Genomic DNA, 19,433 nt, shown 5'->3' with positions numbered 1-19,433 from the left:
AATAGTCATACAAAACACTGGTTCAACAACACCCTGTATCTGTGGAAGACATATAAAGATACATTTATACAGGATCATCCAAGAAGATGACTGCAGATCCCAAACCTAATGGTTTCAAAATTCTGCAAATGCCCATGTCTTCTCTGTTGTATATTTCAACAGAATGTATTTTCCTCCCCTTTATTTTTAATTATTCACATTACACACTTGGACTACATCTGTACCTCATCACTTGCATATTAAAGGTACTTGTAAAAGACACCTCAGTCACAACACAGGCACAACTAGAGTCAAAAGAGTTAATTTCCAAGTGTCCCTGCAGATAGCAGACAGAGAAAAGTAAAATCACATAGCCATCACTTTCCTATTTTAATTCCACCTTGAAGGTCCCTGGCTGGGACGGCAGGGATGTGTGGTCACAGTCTCAATTAGTTTGTTTCATCACTGATATCTACGTACTATGGGGCTGCTGTAAACCACTCTGTCAGGGTTATGCCCTTCTCCTCCTGGTGGATTTTAAACTTTGAATTCTTCTTGTTCAGGTATTTCAGATAGGACTTCTCATTCGTGACCTGTTTGCATGACAGTTTGTGCAAGAAAACCCTAACTTGACTGCTAATTAGATTTTTATAGTGGTTCCTATAAATATACTTTAATATTTGCTTTAGTAGGTATTTATTATTGCACCAATGTTTTTCATAGAAGATACCGTTAAGTCAATGACTATACTGATTCCAGTTACTGAATAAACAGGTGACATTAATACTGTTAAGACGTTAAACAGATTGGGGGGATAGTAGGGAAAATTATTAAGAGTGAATTTTATTCAGTTAAGTTAGCTACTAACAGTAGTTTTTAAAGTAGGCAAATAAACACCAGGAATCAGCAGAACCTCTACATATGCAGAAGTGTGTCCTCCAAAAAGTCCAAGGGATAGTTTTTAAATATTACATATATCTGCCATTCCTGTAACACTAAAAAAAAAAAAAGAAAAAAAAAAAAAAAAGAGAAAAAAAAAAAAGGAAAAAAAATCTCCTTATGCACACAAGCTGAGTAGCAGGTTTTCTTCAGCTTGCAGTTCTTCTGGGATTAGAAACTGGCCCTGAAAATAGAGCATGTTAGAAGTCTAAGTCACTATAAATCCTTCACACGTGAATAAACAATTCTTCTCCACTTTCTTCACCTCCTTTTTTTCACAGCACTGTGTCATTCAGATCCTGAACCTATCGCCTGGCATTATACCTTTTACAGGTTGCGATGTTAATGTATTGAATATTCAAATTGCCACTATTTGCTAAATCATTTTTCTTTTCCTCTTTCTTCTTCCTTTTCTTTTTTTTTTTTCTCTCTATTACATGTAATTCTCCAAAACAGCTCACTCAGCCAAAACTTTTGGGTTTTAGGGCATGAAGTTACATTCTTATGCTGTTGGTAACAGAACAGGGACTATACTTATCATAACATATAGAAGCTACACATACGCAATACTTCTGCAGTGCTAGCTGTTTATGTGAGCTTCCCATTATATCATAGGATATCATATCATTCGGTTCTGCCTTCCATAAAGAACTAAAGCACCGCTAAATATTACCTGTTATATGCCATCCAATACACATTCAGAAACTGTGTGATTAAGCGGTCAACAAAACTGAATCATTTTTTCATATTATTGGAGAGTAAGAACGGCCTTATAACAATTTTAAAACAGATGCATGGAGACATAAAACTACCCAATTTTGAGTTTAATTTACAGAAACAAATTCTGACTTTAACTATGTATATCATGCCTGCTCTAGCAAATGCTTGATGCTACTATGGTAAGAAAATATGTATTAAGAAAGAGTAGTTTTAGAAAGAAGCACAATATGCTTTTACACACTTTAAATGCCTCTTCTGGGATTCTTTTGAGATAAATATTTTTTATACTTCAATTTAATTTCTTCGTAAGACCTTCTTTTACAATATAAAAAATCTATGAAACCTTGGAGTATAAGCAGAGAAAATAAATTCAAAATCTAACTTCCAATTTAGCTGCTTTGTGTCCTACCACACAAAAGAGTCTTTTCTCTCAGGAGGTGAAAACCCAATGCACAGGTATTAATAGCAAACTTCAACTGAGTTTCAGGCTTTTGTGATGTCTCTTGATATGCAAGATAACAGCAAAGTGAAATGCCACAGAGATAATGTGCTCTGTCAATGCAACCAGGAGCAGGAGACTGAATTTAAGAGAAAGCAACAAATCTTGCAGATAATATCCTTTCCCAGGTGAGTGGATGGTGTAGTTAGTATTCAATAAGTCCTGGAAGTGGAAGAATGCAGGAGAGGGATAACAAGTAGTTGCACTGATGGGTATCAAGTAGTTTCTAGATAATGACTCCATGTAAAACATAGCTGAGGAAAGGGAAAGTCTTGTGAGCACCTGAAGGATACTGAGAAGTTTGATTCTTGATTTTCATACAGCTAGTATAGTTCTTTTACAGGACACAGCAAACACTTTAACACACTTAATAATTGGCTTTATTTGTCTTTATTTTAGTCATTTTCAGCAACTTTGCTTATCAGTGAATTCTCTGAGGCTGGGGAGCATTGGGACTGAATTGACTCAGCCCTTGTAGATGTCTTCACCTTGGTTGTTAGGTCTTGGGCAGGTTCGCAGCCTGAATACTATAGATTTGGACCTAATAGAGATAGGTCTGGTCCCTCACTTGAGAGTGACCATAGAGGCTAAAAGATACATCTCCTGGGATTTCTATACTAGTAGGTGTCTATGAGGCAGTAGGAGGTAGGGTTGATTCTTAAGAGTAAACTGAAGGCTTTGACTTTTATACTCCACAAATGTTGAGGTTGTATCACAGTATGAGTAAGAACAGTTGTTATTTATCACTAAATTTAGCATTTTCTGGCTTCTCGATTAGGACTTCATCTGAGCTTGATTTACATTTTCTGCTGATCTGTATCAGAACTCCCAGTTTGCCTCAAGTGGAGGGGCAGGAATTTGCATAGTCTCCTGCAGTTACTGTAATGACCCAGATTTTGACATAACACAGCAAAGATCATTTTAGAAATGCAAAGTTAAGCTGAAGTTAAACAGGGAACCAGAAAAGGCAGCCTAAACAAAAGTGCTTTTCCCAGAAAAATGAAGAAAGACTAAAAAATAAAAAAGGGAAAAATAAGTAATAGATCTTTCAAAGATCTGATAATATTATATATGTAAACAAGGATATCTGTCTTTTTCACTTTTATCATCAAAGCTATGGAGTTCTGTTCACAAATGTGAAATTACATAGTATTTATACATATTTAATGTATGTTTTGTAGCTTTTTTCTTGTGTGCTCAGCTTTCATATGATTTTTTACAGGTAAAGATTGTTTTAGTTTTTTCTAGTGTGAAAATACGTGTTCTGCAAACACATCAGGTCCATAGGCTATTTTCTGACAAAATAAACCTTAGAACTCCTTGATACAAAGAGCTTTCACATTTGAAGCAATAACAGTTGCAACTTGAAAGAATTTACAGACAGGGCACATTTTATAGTGAAAAATCTGAGTTCATAATATTTCAAGACACAGAATTCACTAACCAAAATTACATTCTTTATATATGAGAAATGCCCGTAACTTCTATTGAAAGAAACGTTTGATCATTTTTAGAAGAAATAACAGAATTTTAAAATTTCTTCTTGTTAATTATATGTTAATCAACCTGTTGAATAATATCTAAGTTCTGCACTGCACTTTTAGAAACAAGAAAAAAAATGTTTTCTTTGTTTCATCTTTTGAAATTTCCTTTCAGATCATGAGAAACCTCTGAAGTTCCTATAGTTACTAGTTTTGCTGAAGTTCTACGTACAAGATGTTTTAATGTTCTAAACTCACAGCTGAACCTGTAGCTGAACATTCAAAAGATGTGAGTTATAATATGCATATAGCTGATAAGTATGGGAAAAACCATAGAAGATCCATTTGTATACAAAGATAGAGTAAAAAGTCCTCCGTATACTTTCGGAATTCCTTGAACAAGTGTGATCCCCAAAAAACATAATAAAAGCAGTTATTTAAACACATCTAGCTGACATAACACACAATCAGTTTGAATTCAGACAATAGTCCTAAAAGGCCTCTGTTTTTTTCTTTTCTTTTTAATTTTTGTAAAGATCAGTAGTAAACAGATTTGGGAGGACTGCAAAAACTAGAACTAGTGGGATTTGTAGAAGACCTAGCTGCTGAGCTATAACTTCTTGAAAAAGAAAATAAAAAGATGTCAAAGAACAATTAAGCCTAAGGGGAGGAGGCTTAATTAGTTGGTGCAATCCCTGTGATGCTTGAAAGAAAGAAGAAAAATCCAAGCAAAGCTGCCTTTGGGGAGACAATTCAGTATTTCTCTTTTCGGCACACAGCAGTATTTCATTGTTTATTTCTCCTGTTTTTCCACTCTGAAGTGTTGATAATAACAAAAAAAAATTTGGAAGCCTTATCTCTGCAACAATGGTGGTGTTCTAGGGTTGTCCTGCACCATGAGAAACTTCTTACATGTGGCTCATTGTCTGAACAGGAGGAACTTGTTCCCAAACTTCAGCATTTCGCATTGCTATTTCTCACACCGAACTTTGTGGCTTCACCCACAGATCACTCCAGACACTTTAAAATTTTGGTAGCTCCTAAATGTTGGGTCAGGTTTCTAACGGCAAAATGGGAGACAATACATAATTTTTTCTAACCAAAGGAATACTTCATTCCTTAAATTGTAAGCAATCAGTGAAGGCACCATTCAGGATTTCAAAGACAAAGGGCATGGCCCTGTCACATATATCAATCAGTATTCAGAAGTACAGGAAAGAAACATTACTTATTATCCATATTAAAGTACTAAAATTTGTTTCCCCACTCCTAAATACTTTCTGGTTTTTGATATGTTGAGTCAGAAGCCTAGGAACAGAAAACAAACAAACAAAACAAAACCAAAAATAAAATTCAAACAAAGAAACAAAAACAAATAAACAAAACAAAACAAACAAACACAACACCAAAGCCACAGACATTAACTTACCTAGTTTAGGTAGTGAATGCCTTTGATAAAATTTTACTATGAATTAGGTTTCTGTCTCCAGACAACACCAATAATGACTATCCAATATTTACTAACTGAATATTTCAGTAACAAGTTTTTACTTACAAAATTTTACAGGAAAACCTCCATTAACATAAACAAGTGCTGCTCTTTTTTTTTTTTTTTTAACCAAAATCACATATCATTTTTCATCAGCTGCATGTGTTGTTACAGGCTTGTGTTCACCTGAGCCTTAGACCTTAAGACACATCCCTGACACATTTATAGCCTGGTAATAGCAGTTTGATGCTCCTTGCTTTGGACAGAAGATAATAATTTAACGGATGCTGAAGACTGCAAGAGTCTTTTACTTCTAAGCCCTCGGAGGCAAACATACATCTGATCTATGACATGTTGGCAGACAGGCATAAAATGATGTCACTTGCTGATTGGACTTTGTCAGGTAATTCACTGCCAAGGAACACAAGTTTTTATGATACTGGCATAGAAATTATAGAGCATCTTTACAGAAAGTCTGGGAGTAGCAGACTGGTAGACTATGGCTAATGGTGAGGAGGTATATCTGTATTAATCAGGATGTGCACTGAACAAAATAATGTTTTCTATATTTCTTGGGTCATGACTATGTATTCCTCAGCAGGGCAGTGACAGCGTATAATAAGTTAGAAAGAGCTCTTTTGGTCTTCCCTCACTGCTATCAGAGAGGGCCTCAGGGATGGAAGAGTCAAAAGAACAAAGTAATATAAACACTTCTCCCTGCCCTCTGTCAGAAATGACTGAGTTATTCAGTGTATTTTGTACCTAAGAATCAGGCAAAGCTCAAGAAATCACATTTTTGAATCAGCTGTTTATTAGGAAGAAGGGATACAAATTTGAAACTGAAAATCTATGACATGTGACTGTGTTACTTAAAAGAGCTGCTAGCTTTCATTTGTTTTATACAACCAGTTTGCTGGAATAGCACTTTCAAAAGGAAGAGTATGAAGGATCCAAAACTTCACTAAGTGAAGAGAAATACCTTCCTTATCTCCTCTGAAAATACCAAGCAGATCATGAAATGTTAATTACATGGTTTGTTGTAGATAGGATTTTCTTGAGTTTTTAGAAAATCTCACCAATTTTCAATGAAATTATTTATAGACATATCAGTAAGGTTTATGAGAGAAGAATTAGAACAAAAAATTACTATTATTAATTATTGTTCTTACTGATTTGTATTATAACAACATTGTCCAAACATGGAACTAGAATATAATTGTGATCTTGATTACTTATCTCTCCTTGAGTAGGTAGTCTAATTAATTAATGTTGTGTTCTTCCAGATGTCCACACAATAGAATTACTTTTTAATCAGTGTTTTCACATCTGTTGCAGCCAGGCCTACAGTTATGCCTCAGATTACTGCTGTTCTGTTATCCCTAGGGAACATTGAGAAAGAAAAGGAGCCACAATAGTTCATCAACATGGCAGAATAAGAAATTAAAAAACCTTATGTGTGTATACTTAACATTCACTACATTTAATACTAGATCCCATGCTGGGTAAAACACACAAATTTGCTGGTGTTTGAGTATCAAAGAGGTAACGCTACTTTTGTTTTGAACTTGGAGGACAAACAGCCTTGTACTGTGACAGTAACACCACATGAAGATGGTAGGCTGGAAAGTACTTGTTTGGTTGGTATCAGATGTCTGATAAAAATCTTGTCACTGATTCAAGGAAAAAGAAACAAAAAGAAAATATCTGTTTGATAATGCAACTATAACAACTAAGCCATGATGACTATAGATAATGAATAGTGGTAGTGCTGAACATGCAGCTGAAAGAACAAGATTATACCGTGAAGTGTGTGATTTGTCCTCATAACTTTCCTGTATCGCTTTGAGTGCTGTCTGGTAAAAAACAGAGTATAGTAGTTCTACACAGTCATTTTGCTGATGTATAGCACTGAGTTTAAGCTACTACAGCTTTCTCCCAGTCAAACACCTCAGCAATTTTTAAAAGTACCTTATTGTAAAGAAAATGAGTGTAATTGATGGTGAAAGTCATATATATGAAGCTATTTCTTTGCACAGAGTGCCAGGTGTTACCTTCCCCATTGTTTGGACTCAGGCTCAGATTGAGAACAGAATATTCATTCATCGATCTGTTTTTTTATCTTCCTATAAAATATTTTTCCCCAACAGAAATAGATGCTACCAACATTTATTTCACTGTATTCCTTGAGGAATCTCCTTGTCCTGGTTTTGTTAAAAAACAAGTTTCTCTTTTAGTGATATTTGCCAGTCAGCTAAAGCCTTCATATTAGCTGCATTTTCCTGGAGAACCAGATACATGTTTTGGTAAACATAGCAATGGAATGCGAGGTTATTGATAAGCACGGATGGACATCTCGCGAGAGGGGCAACGAGAAACTGGTGACCGAGAAACTGACCAACAGTGTATAACATTCCATTCACGTGAATACTTCATATAAAAGTGGGAGATCATGAGGATCTCATCCCTTTTCCCTTTTTCCTTATGGCCGACATTAGGAGAGGACCTTGCTGGTCGTCCCTGCGAACTGAGGCCGAGTGAGAGACTGAATCCAGCTCCGGTTGGCTGCAGAGTCCAGTCCAGGACTTCAGGTGCTGGCTCTGCAGTTGCTGAGACATTCAAGATTGGTTTGCATATTTTGTATTATTTTCTCTATTCTCATTAGTAGCATTAGTAAAACATTTTTAATTTTTCCAACTCTTCTCTCTCTGTCTTTTTTTTCCTCCCGATCACCTGTCCTGAGTGGGAAGGGAGGAGGAGGGAGGAGCAAACAGGGTAAGGGGGAGGAAGAGGAGGTTAACAATACATCTGCCAGGGTTTTATTGTCACCGCGCAATCTAAACCCTCGACACTCCTTTAAGAGGGAATACTCCTTCCAGCTGCTTCTGACATCTGATGAACCCAGCATTCAGAAAAAGAGTTTCTAATTCCTGCAAAGATATTGTACCAACAAACTACAAAAACCCACTCACAATAAAACCAAATATACCTGTAAGTATAAATAAATGTAATATTTTGGACTCATGCAGACATTTTCAGAGTTGTAAGCCCTTTTCATCTTCTTTTGAAAAAGCAATTTGCCGAAGGGACTTCATGGGTTGCAAATCAAAGGTTATGGCTTTGGATTCAAATAATAATCCTTAAAATCTTCAAATGTCAGAAAATATCCACATAATTTAGCAGTCCCATTAACCTCATTGAAGAAACCATAATTGTATTTAAGCAAATGGGAACTTTGTAATTAATTTTTAACAAGCCAATATGATTAAGTGGGAACTACTGCAAAAACATGTACAGGAGACAGAACAAGTTTGATCTGAATTTGAACCTCAGGTGTTCATGCTTATGCACTTCGGGAAACGAAAATAAGTTGGGGTGTTTTGGACCAGTATTGTGTACTTTTTGACAGATAGGGAGAGCATTGAAGTGTCTAGAATCATGTGTAAAGTAGTAACACTAACAGATGACAGGGATGCAATAGCGAAAAAATTAGGGTTTATGTGCTGAAAGATGTTCTCTTTGGTCTGGCAAGTAATCTACCCTTTATATGTGCAATGTGCTTAATGGTATAGTTTTAGTGTTTGCTAACTTGTAAACAGAAATAGAAGCAAAATGAAATTTAATGTTTTAGCAAAAAAAAAAAAAAACAGTACTGCAAAAGTTTTAGAAATCTCAAGTCAGGGCAATAGAGATAAAACAGCAGGGTAATGACTCATCTTGCTATTTAACATGTTTAACATGTTGGACTTCAAAAGTTCATATCACTGAACATGAATTCTGGAAACAACGAAATGTTTATGTGTGATTTTGTTATGTCAGGCAGGAAATGCCTTTTTTTGGTAATCGTTATCAAGGACAGCAGCTCTGCCAAGCGAATGCAAATCCAAATCACCTCCTCAGAGGTCATACCAGCAGCATGACAATTTCAGGCTTCTGGCTTAGTCATGGCAGCATGTAGCAGTGCCTGCAACCCTTGAGGGATTTAGCAGCATGTGACCTTAATGACAGAAGAGATATTGACAAAGAGATTTGGCCAAGTATTTATTTAAATATAAACAGTGACACTGTCCATTATAAAGTGATTTATTTTCCTAAGTGTTCCTAGTGTGCGGTTAAACGAGAGAGATGCAATTGCCTCAAATAAAAGTTTCCAAGGAAAGTGTTATTTGAATCAGAAATGCTTAATATGTATTATCTCATTGATAGATCAAGGGGTTTGCTTTTTCTACAAGTTATTTTTTTTCTCCTCAGCATATGTTCAAGAAGATTTTATTGTCCATGAAAGTGAAGGTCAGACAGTACAGAGTCCAGCTGAACACAGCTTAGGGAAATGAGATGCATAATAAATGATGTGCATAATTCCCTGCACACTGTGGTAGTGACAGGGAATCTCAGGTGTGAAAACACTCAACACCCCATCTGTTCCAAATGAACTCCTTTCCTGTAGAGAGGGGTACAGAAAAGCAAACAGGCCTTTAACTTTCAGTCTAAATCTACAGTGTCAGTTTTGTTATGTAATTTTTTTTTTTTTTTTTTTTTTTTTTTAATTATGGAAATAGACAAGTATTTGATTTGGAGGACCATGAAATTACAAAGAGTCTAAGAACAGCTCAGGATCCACATTGTCCCCAGACAGTGTTCTGTGCGTTTGATTCTTGGAAAATTTCTAGATCTTAGAAGCAGTGCTTATTATGGGAATAATATGTGTATCTACATTGCATAGAAGGAGAGGTTGGTGCTTATTACTTGGCAAAACTTGGCCAAAGATGTCTGATTACGTGATGACCCTTAGCCTCTGATGTGTAAGTGTAAGAGTGTTGCTGGACTTCAGTTGTGTGTTGGCAACAGATTGTAATTGTAGGCAGCTTACACATGGTTTTTATTTGACCCCTTTGAACTAAGAAGCCATATCTTGTTCAAGAAATAACTTTGTATAATAAATAGGTTGAATATCTTACTTACACACTCCCAGCTGTTTCAGGTGCCACAAGTACTACAGGTATGCCACCATAACTACTTTGGTGACAAAAAACGAAAAAAGTAGTAAGCAGATTGTATTGATTTTCTACCCAAAAATCCTCTAGAATATTAAAATTTGTGTTTGTCTTTTTTCCCTACTTAAGATTGGATTGTAGTTGTACATTTTTTTCCTATTGGGCTGTGTTTTAGAGTGGATATTTTATCTACTTAATGGTACTTTAAGTACTTGTTTTAATTAGGCTTTCTCTTTTGGCCAAAATTCTTTCAAAAATACTTTCTAGATGTTTTGTTTGCTAAATGTATCTGAAAAGTTTTTTTTGTTGATGCCTACCCCCAGTTTGAGTTAGTTCTTGGTATACAAAAAAAGTCTAGGTCATACTAGAAGGTATCTTATGAGTTGTTTATGTCTAGGATTGAGTGAACAGCAATCAATAGGTTTTTATTAGCAATAGAATCTGCAGTTCCTGATACAGGAATTTAGCTTCTATTTTAGAGTCTTGTCCAAGTTCTCAACTAAATTTCTAGTGACAGTCTGCAGCCTAAACATCGCCCTGCTTTTAGTAAATTTGTTTCTCTCACATCTTTGAATAATAATGATTTTTTTTTAAGCATAAACTATGGCAAAATCTAGCATTTCAAATGCACACCTACTCCCAATTAGTGTTTTTATCTCCTGCCAAATGTTGGACTAGAAGAATAGGAAGGAAAAATACATATTAAAAGCCATGAAAGGCTTTCATTTTCTATTTTCAAACACATCAGCAAGAATCTGGCTGCTTCTGTCATTTCAAGCATTTATAGATATCTTATCTTCACTTAGAGATACGTTACAATTGTTTCTACAATTCTGCTTTGTGATTTTCTCAAAGGTATTTCAGTGTTTTTGTAAGACAGAAATGGGATACCATCTTATAGTCCCATTTTTATGAAAAAAGTACTAATATGAGATATGTATAAACACTCAGAGGAAAACTATCCATATTCAGAATTAAAGGAGTCAGAAGTTAAATTTGGAGAATCAGAGGTAAACATCTTTTATGTACTAGAGATACAATTGTTTTACAATTTTAGCTTGGCTGGAAATCTGTCATATCCAGGAAAAGAGCCCATCTATCATATGATGCAATCCAGAGTTTAAACATAAACATTCTTTTCCCTCTCATTTGTCTTATTCATATCCCTTCTGTACATGAATAAAGCAGGAGTCCTAGGAAACAAAAATATGTCATCAAGTAAGAAAAGGCTGTCTGCCAAGCTGGATTAAAAATGACAAGCAAATTTCATTCTAGGATCTGAGGTATTGCTGAACTACAGGATTCATGAACTGTAATAAATTAACACCAGTATCTAATGTATTCCTAGCCTCTGACTGAGCAAATTTTCTTTTGGGCATAAGCACTTTTTGCCAGTCACTTTACCTGAATAACATTAACAACCATCTAGGAAACCACAGTCTTTAGAGGGCATGGTAGATGGGAAAGTTTAGAAACAAGAGAGTGCAATCACATTCTGAATTATATTGTCAAAACTAAGAAAAATATTTTGAAGTTTATTATATAACATTTAGAGGCTTAAAGTGTTCTTTTTAACTTCATTATCCTGAGAGTTTTAAACAGCTTTTTCTGTTTTTGGTGTTTTACAATTTTGTTTCATTTTGTTTTTTTCCAGAAACCTCTAAATCTTATTTTCCTAGGAAAGGTGAAAGCAAAATAGAAAATTCTATGCTGGGTCAGAGCGCATGTATTTGCTAACAGTAGGAAAAAACAAACAAACAAACAAACAAACAAACAAAAATGAAAATAGATTAAGTTTTCCAGAAAAAATCTAGCAAAGTTTCTATAGAAAACTTATTTGATGCTCTTGAAGAGTGGAGAAAATAAAACACTTGAACAGGTTACATCTAATTGATTATGTGCCTGACAATGGCTTACTGTGGCGTACTTAGCTGGCTACAATCTGTGAAAGATAATCTGATAACAGGAATGAAAATAAGTGTACACTCAACACCTGTCTGACTATCATCAGCATTTTTGTGTCTCTTGAGCTGCTATGATGATGACTTCAAACTATGAGGCTGAGACCAGTTTCTAAAACAGGAAATCATCCAGTAGTCCTGCATAGAGAAATCAGTGCAAAGGAAAGTTATAGAAAATGTTGAAACTGCATGCAATCTTTTAGGATCTCAGTATGAGTGCCAAGGAGATAAAAGGCTATGTTTCCCCAGATGTCTGTTATAAAAGTATTCTTTAAACTTATTATGACGGCTTACATGCACAAGTATATTTAAAGTAAAAATGTTCATCTTTTGTATTTTCTCACTGCCCAACCCACATAAGAATTCTTTGAGTATGTAAAAGAATCCTGAGGTAATAAATCTATGGTTCTTTAATGGAAAAATAGTTGATATTCCTAACTCTGGATTATTAGCAACCTATTGTAATCATGCATTGTTAACCTTTTCTTTTTCTTTTTCTTCTTCTTTTTATTTTTTTTTTTTTTGGCTAAGCTCTTCTCAAGCATTAGCTGCCTTTCAGAGTGCCGGTTTCTTCTGAAAACATGGTGAATGGACGTTTTGTGATTTGGAACAATTACTTGGCTGCTTGCGTTACTGTAATAAACACATTGCTTTAAACTAAGACTGTACCATCTGTTCTGCCCTCTAATTACAAATACAGATACAACATAATTCAGAATTGTGCCTTATAATGTAAGTGATTTAAATCCATGTTTGTTCCTTTATGCAGTAAATAAGATGTGCATCTGGTATATATTTTTTTGCTTATAGTTTCAAAATCAAGAGAGAAATGCTTTCTAATAATACGGACAATATTTGGTGGTTATAGGAGTTCAAATTTAGAGGTTTATATAGATATTACTTTTGAAAACAGCTATGATAAAAGCAGAAATATACTAAGCCTGTGCTCTCTTGCTTATTTAAGTGGAGAAAGACATTCCAATAGTCCTAACCTTTAAGGTTCTGGAAGAACTAGAAGATGGACTGATAAAGCTTCCTTGTGACTGAAAGTCTTCAAAAGAGAAAAAGACAAAAGACTACAAGCTGGCTTTGAGTTAAATATTTTTGAGGGAGTATCTGTAAAGTTAATGTAATATTCACAGCAATGAGGTTGGTCTTTCAAAAAAAAAAAAAAAAAGCAGAAAATAGGTGCAATACCATCAGGGACAAAGGTAAAGAGAAGAAGACCAGTAGGAGACATGGCCAGCTGGGAGAAGAAGAAACAGTACATTGTCATTCTTGAAAGCACAGGCTGCTTTATAAACTGCTATGCTCCAACTCACCCCATTAAGCAAATGTTATTAGCACGACGTAACAAACTGACACCATGTGGACATTTTTTTAGATCTTCCTGAAACCCCTGAGTGTTAGCATGTCCCTCAGCCTGCTCCTACTTCATTTACCTCTCTAAATCCACATAACTACTGAAATGTAAAAAATCTTCTTTTGTTCTTCTCTGATTTGCTTATCGTTTCTGATTGTTTTTATTACCTTCAAAATTCACATGCTATTTAAGGAGACCTGCAATGGTCAGTGATGTCTGAAAGATATGATCATCCATTGCACCTTTATTAACCTTCCACAGAATTCAAGCCTAAAAATAACTTCTGCAATATAATCCATTTATCTTTTATCTAAATATCACTTATCTGTGGCTTAAAGAGGTGCTAACCTCTACTTTTTTGGTACATTGAATGAATATTTACATTGCTCATAACTGTTTTTCTATATCTTTAAAAAAAAAAAATCTTTTTTTTTCATAACTTGAACTGTCAAGTGTTAGTTACAAAGCTGAGATTTGCTATGAAATAGGAAAGAGTGTTATTATGTACTGCCTGAAGTAGTCATCATAAGACATATCTGTAGGTATGCATAAAAATTAATCAATAAAATGCAATACACGCTTACGTGTGCAAGTATATATACAATTCATAACATCAAGAAGTACACACAACCAAATTAACCTCTAGACCACAGAAACCAGACTTTCTCTATGGTTAATGAAGTTCATAGTTAGAAAACACAACATTAAAACAATAACACTGGGTAATATATGGCAAATCTTTATTAGCTCCTTTGATTTCCCATTAGAGCAGTACTAAACATTGAGTATTTTCATATCTTTGTATTTTGCCAAGAATACTACTACAGTAAACCAAAATGCTACTGAAGAAGCTGGGTAAAACATCCAGTGTTAGGGGCACAACAGCCAGAACTAAATCTGCTGAGACACAGCCAGAGCTTAAAAGTACAGATTTTTAATGTTCCTGCAAAAAATTAGTAAATACCAGAAACATGGGCTTTGTGGGAGGAAGCAGGACTTATGAACAATTAACTCACATTTTGAACACAACCTCTTTCTAGCATCGAGCAGTCTCTTTCAGGCTGGTTAGGGATAAAGAGGTGTTGCAATTCAAGCAAGTCCCTTACAGAGATAATTAGCCTCACAAATACACTAATTTTACTTAGCTAACTCAGCAACAGAGCTTAATAATAGAGGAGTTTTCAATGCAGTGTGGTTTTGTAAGGATTTAGAATGTGCTTTAAAAAGAATCAGGTTTTAGCCATTAGGAAACAAGAAATAAAAAATCAGTGACCATTTATGTATAAAACAAAAAAGACTGGAATTCTTCAAAGAGGGACTGTTACACTAATCTGAAATAAAGTATTTTTTGAATTCTAGGGATGAGATTGTTTTATTAGGTGATCTGAGAAAAGTTCAGCAATTCATTGTGTGATTGGAAACTCAAGACAATACCTTCTTGGTTTGGAGCCTTACATCTGCCATCCGCTATATCCCAACAGAAAGCAACACCCAGATCTGTAAAAAAGGGACATTGGAACACTGAAAAAATATCTGTCTCTCTCCTCTTCCATAGAAAAACTCTGTGGTAGACATGGTGGGTATATAGCCAGCTCTGGTTTCTATAATGCATTCTAAAATAAGTAAGAAGTACTTTAAGAAATAATTTTTTTCTGTATGAAATTCAGTCTGTTCAAAAGTATGGGCTGTTTTTTTTTGTTTTTCCCTGAAATATTTGGAACTTTTTGTCATTTAGTATTTAAAAATGTCAGAGTCTTCACTAGGCTGTCTCTTAACTAGAGAAGTCAGGATGTAAGAGGAACTTGTCAGGGATTAAATGGATATCTAGACAGGAAATGGAATAGAGTAAGAATAGGGATCTTAAGAAAAAATAAACCTTGTGCGTGCTTTTGCTTCCTGTGAACTAGCCATTCTTGTAAGCAAACAGAAAATAGAAGAGTACATATAGCAAAATGGCAAAAGCAATCTAGAGGAGGTTTGGACGGATGTTGAAAGAGGCAGATGCTCAATCTTGTAAACCTCGTTTTCCCTTCTTATTTCACTATAGTTGTCTTGGGTTGCCATATTAATGCACATCTATTATTTTTTTAACTAAATATCATATCTATTATCAGCTTTACCAGAAGCCTGCTGCTATGTATTTCATTTCAAGACTCAATCTCATTGGACATTGGGTAAATACTGGTGTAACTCACTGAGATGTAACGCACAAAAACAAACCTCTAAAATACTTAAAGCATGTGTCAGAATGGGGGTGGTCTTTTCTTCTTGCAACGGGTGAAATAAAACCCACTACCAGGTGCACACAGAGCAGTCTTGTACAGTACTACAAGGAAACCTCCCTTAATCTTTCATTTCCATAGACTTTGGACTTCCTTCTCAAAATAGCAGAAATTAAGGAAAATTATAAGCTTGTAATATAACAAATAGATTTTTGGTCAGTGGAACACAAGGTGGTAGGTGACCTCTTTTGGGTGCACACGTAGGGCACCCACGTATTTCTCTGTGCATGCAAAACTTCCTGCCTCTTCACATTTTCTAAATTACATCTCAGACCTAAGACATTTACCCAAAGAAAATGCTGTCAAAACACAGCATGATGTTGCAAACCAGCACTTTCAGTAGAGGCTGTTTCATCACAAAATTCCAAACTAGTGCTCGTAAACAATCCTGTAATTTTTCATGGCATGTCAACAAGCAAAGGCTTTGATAATTTTATTTTGACAGCAAACAATAGTGAGGAATTAAGTTCATAAAACTTGACTTAATTGTGAAGAAAACCCTGACATACTATTCTGCTACATTTCAGAAGCCAATTAAAGTGTTTACAGATTAGTCAACATCTATCCATCCAATTCACATCATCATTATGCAGTCTGTAAGGGAAATGCTAAATAGAAATAAACAAATGCTTGTAATTTATAGTTACAGAAAGTTGTCATTTGCTTCCCTCAGCTTAGTGGTCTGTCAAGATTTCTATTCTAAACTATCATACTCAAGAAAGTTTACATATTGCCTTAGAATTTGTCTAGTCAAATATTTTTCTAAACATTATATTCTCGCAAAGACTGGAATGTCATTAGGTAAAACAAAGACCTTCTCACACTTGGCCCATATCTACAAATCAAACTAGGTATTTTTCAATTTTTTTTGACATTCTGAAGTGACCTGATAAAATTACTTTTCACCCAACCATTCAAAAGCTCATCTGGGCCTTTCTACTCAGACAAAAAATAACAACTCATTCAGCAAAATTTAAAATACAGAAATATAAAATCACTAACAGAAAGGAACTTGTCTGAAAAACACTTTGCCATTAAACCTTAGTATTTTCTGGCACAAGGTAAATTATACAGCTCATAAAAGGATATTTTTGATGTTCAGTCAAATGGACTGCTTAGAAAAATTTTAATTTATTGCTATTGACATTTAAAATTACAAATTTTAAGTAAAATATTTTTCGTTGCATTGGGTATTATTTCATTCCAGCACATAAAACAATTACTGACAGAAAATTTCTGTGATGATTGTATCATGATGTCAAATTTTTAGTCTTGGAGACAGGGCACTAGTGTATCAGAATATGCTTGGTTTGGTCTGGGGTATCTTACCATAGTCCTGAGGCAATAATCTGTGAAAGCCAAATTATGGCAAAATAAATACAGCAGAGCAATTTTGCTTATATTTTGGCTATTTTTTTTCTGCATAAGACAATAAGCAGTTTTAAGTTTATTGACCTACAGTTTAACCTCCCTCTAATAATGTATTAGAAGACAAGGAAAAATCCCAGCCTGCACAGCATGGCTTCAGTTTTGTTTTTTTGTGAAGATAAAAGTTGTTCTACCCTAAGAGCATAAAATAACCAAAGTAACATGAGGATTCTTGAAAAAGTTTAGCTTGTATTTTCACTTTGTATTGAACTGAAAACCCATACTCATATGCCATATACTGTTGCTTGTGGGAAAGGAAGCTGCATAGAAAAGCAAACCATTGACTTTTTATCAAGGTTTTCCTGTGTGGAAAAGAGAAAATATTTAATAGATCTGCATGTAGAGAAAACTAAGAGGGCGTGTGTCCTCTTTTTGTGAATATGTATTTCTACAAGAAAGAGATATGACATGGTAGGAGACAACTTCATCTTCTCTAGACCACGAATGTGAGAGAGACACTTGGATGTCCTGGGTGTCCTCTGCTCACACATCAGCCATGCCTCAGGTACCAATAACAGCATAAGTTTCTAACTATTCATAATCACTGCTATAGAGAACTGACACTTCCCTGGAGCTGGAAAGAAGGAGACTGCATCAGAGTAGCCAGAGTAAAACTAACATGCTGGAGAACTCATGGGGAAGGTAAGAGTTGAGGTTTTGCTTGTCCAACAGCAGGAACTCCCCTGCTTCCTCTGGGGATAATAACCAGTTGCCTGTTAGCTTGATATATTTTCTACAAATAAACAAGTTATTCAGTGAGTCCATTGGAAAACTGGTTCCACTTTAAAAATAAAGCTTATAAATCGGTTGAAGAACCAAAATGAATGGGGCTAAGTTTCAGGCCAGCCTTCCTGCACAACCCAGGAAATTTGTCTTATGTCATCCGTCGTTCAGTTCTCTATTATTTTCGAAAGAATAAGGGTGATATTTCCCACATTTGTGTTCTGAGATCTCCAGGGCACAGGCTCCCTTATTACTCTGAGATTGTGGAGCAACCTACGTAAGGAGGCTCATTCCTGCCTGTGGCCAATTGGTGTCACCATGACAAGAAAAGCAGTAGTGAGCAGAGGGTGGTTTTGTGAGATTTAACAAACATTTGCAGGCTGTCTGGATTGGACATCTCTTGATATATCTGGAAACCCTGCAGGAACCTCATAATTGTTTTTTTTTTTGTGCTGATAGAAGTGTGGCTTGTTAACTTCACCCAGGATACTGGGAAAATAAGTGGACTTGCACAGAGAAGCAGAAAGAGAAAAAAGAAAGAAGGTGTTGGTAGTTTAAAAAGTATAATAATTTAAAGGGGTCAATATATGGATTTGTGCACATAAATGAAGAAGTAGCCACCTCTCAAATTGCTCCTTTGAAGGAATAACACAACACAATGATCACATAAATAGCCCCATAGGGCATTCGTCACCTATTTTGCTGTAATTTACAGTTGAGGAAAAAAGGGTACTAAAATCCACGGAAATGCTTTTAAGCTTGAAGAATAGTGAAAAAGAAGATCACAAGAAAACCTCTGAACTGGTAATGGCAAAGTAATATTGATCTAAAGACAAGTATTTAAAAATAACAAATAGAAGATGGATAATTCAAGAAGTCAATATGCTTTGAAAAGTAACCTTTGAATTAGATCTATCTGTTGTTTTGGTTGGTTTTGGTTTTGTTTTTCTCTCCTTCCAGCTTTTGACCACTATCACAGGATTTTTATATCAAAGAAACAAATAACCAAAGCCACAAAATATGTAAATGCTTTGAAATATTACTGGAACAGGCTGCCTAGGGAAGTGATTGCACCATCATTCCTGGAGGTGTTTAAAAGACGGGTACATGAGGTTCTTAGGGACATGGTTTAGTGCCAAAGTCAAGTTAATAGTTGGACTCAATGATCTTGATGCTCTCTTCCAACCAAAATTATTCTATGATGCTGTGAACATATTATCAGGAGCACAATACAGTGTCCACATCTGCAAAAGAAATTGAGGATGAAAGGTAAAAAAATTGTGACAGTGGATAAGCCTATAATAATCACTGTGGACATCCCAAAATGCAGAATACTTCACAGCTAAAGTGACCTCGATGTATCTGCATGTCTTGTAAATAGTGACAAGAAGGTTTAAAAAAAACCCAGAGAATTAATTTATATAACTCTTTTGTTCTAAATTCAGGGGATAAATCATTCATGCCTGATAGAAGAAAAGAAAGCATTATGCCATAACGAAAATTTGGTTTCCAAGACAATTTTTAACTTTACTAGTAATTTATAGTTTTTATTGGAATAATCTCTAAAAATTACACTGC

At 35.1% G+C, this 19,433-nt stretch overlaps 1 long non-coding RNA gene across 2 annotated transcripts in view; it reads right to left on the bottom strand.

The window, feature by feature from the left end:
* The window catches only part of LOC110356818 (uncharacterized), a 61,636-nt gene that overhangs the window by 22,989 nt on the left and 19,214 nt on the right, over positions 1–19,433 (bottom strand). The window contains exon 4 of one of the 2 annotated variants that reach the window (XR_010469058.1): positions 1,309–6,486. The exons of the other annotated variant lie outside the window; for it this stretch is intronic. This is a non-coding gene — a long non-coding RNA (uncharacterized LOC110356818). Of the gene's footprint in view, positions 1–1,308; positions 6,487–19,433 lie in introns of those variants that run through there. 2 annotated transcript variants of the gene reach the window in all.

Source organism: Columba livia, chromosome Z (genome assembly GCF_036013475.1).
Source record: "Columba livia isolate bColLiv1 breed racing homer chromosome Z, bColLiv1.pat.W.v2, whole genome shotgun sequence".
In the NCBI taxonomy this organism is placed as follows: Eukaryota; Metazoa; Chordata; class Aves; order Columbiformes; family Columbidae; genus Columba; species Columba livia.
The sequence above is the reverse complement of the archived record's forward strand: the minus strand, read 5'-3'. Positions and strand labels throughout refer to the sequence as shown.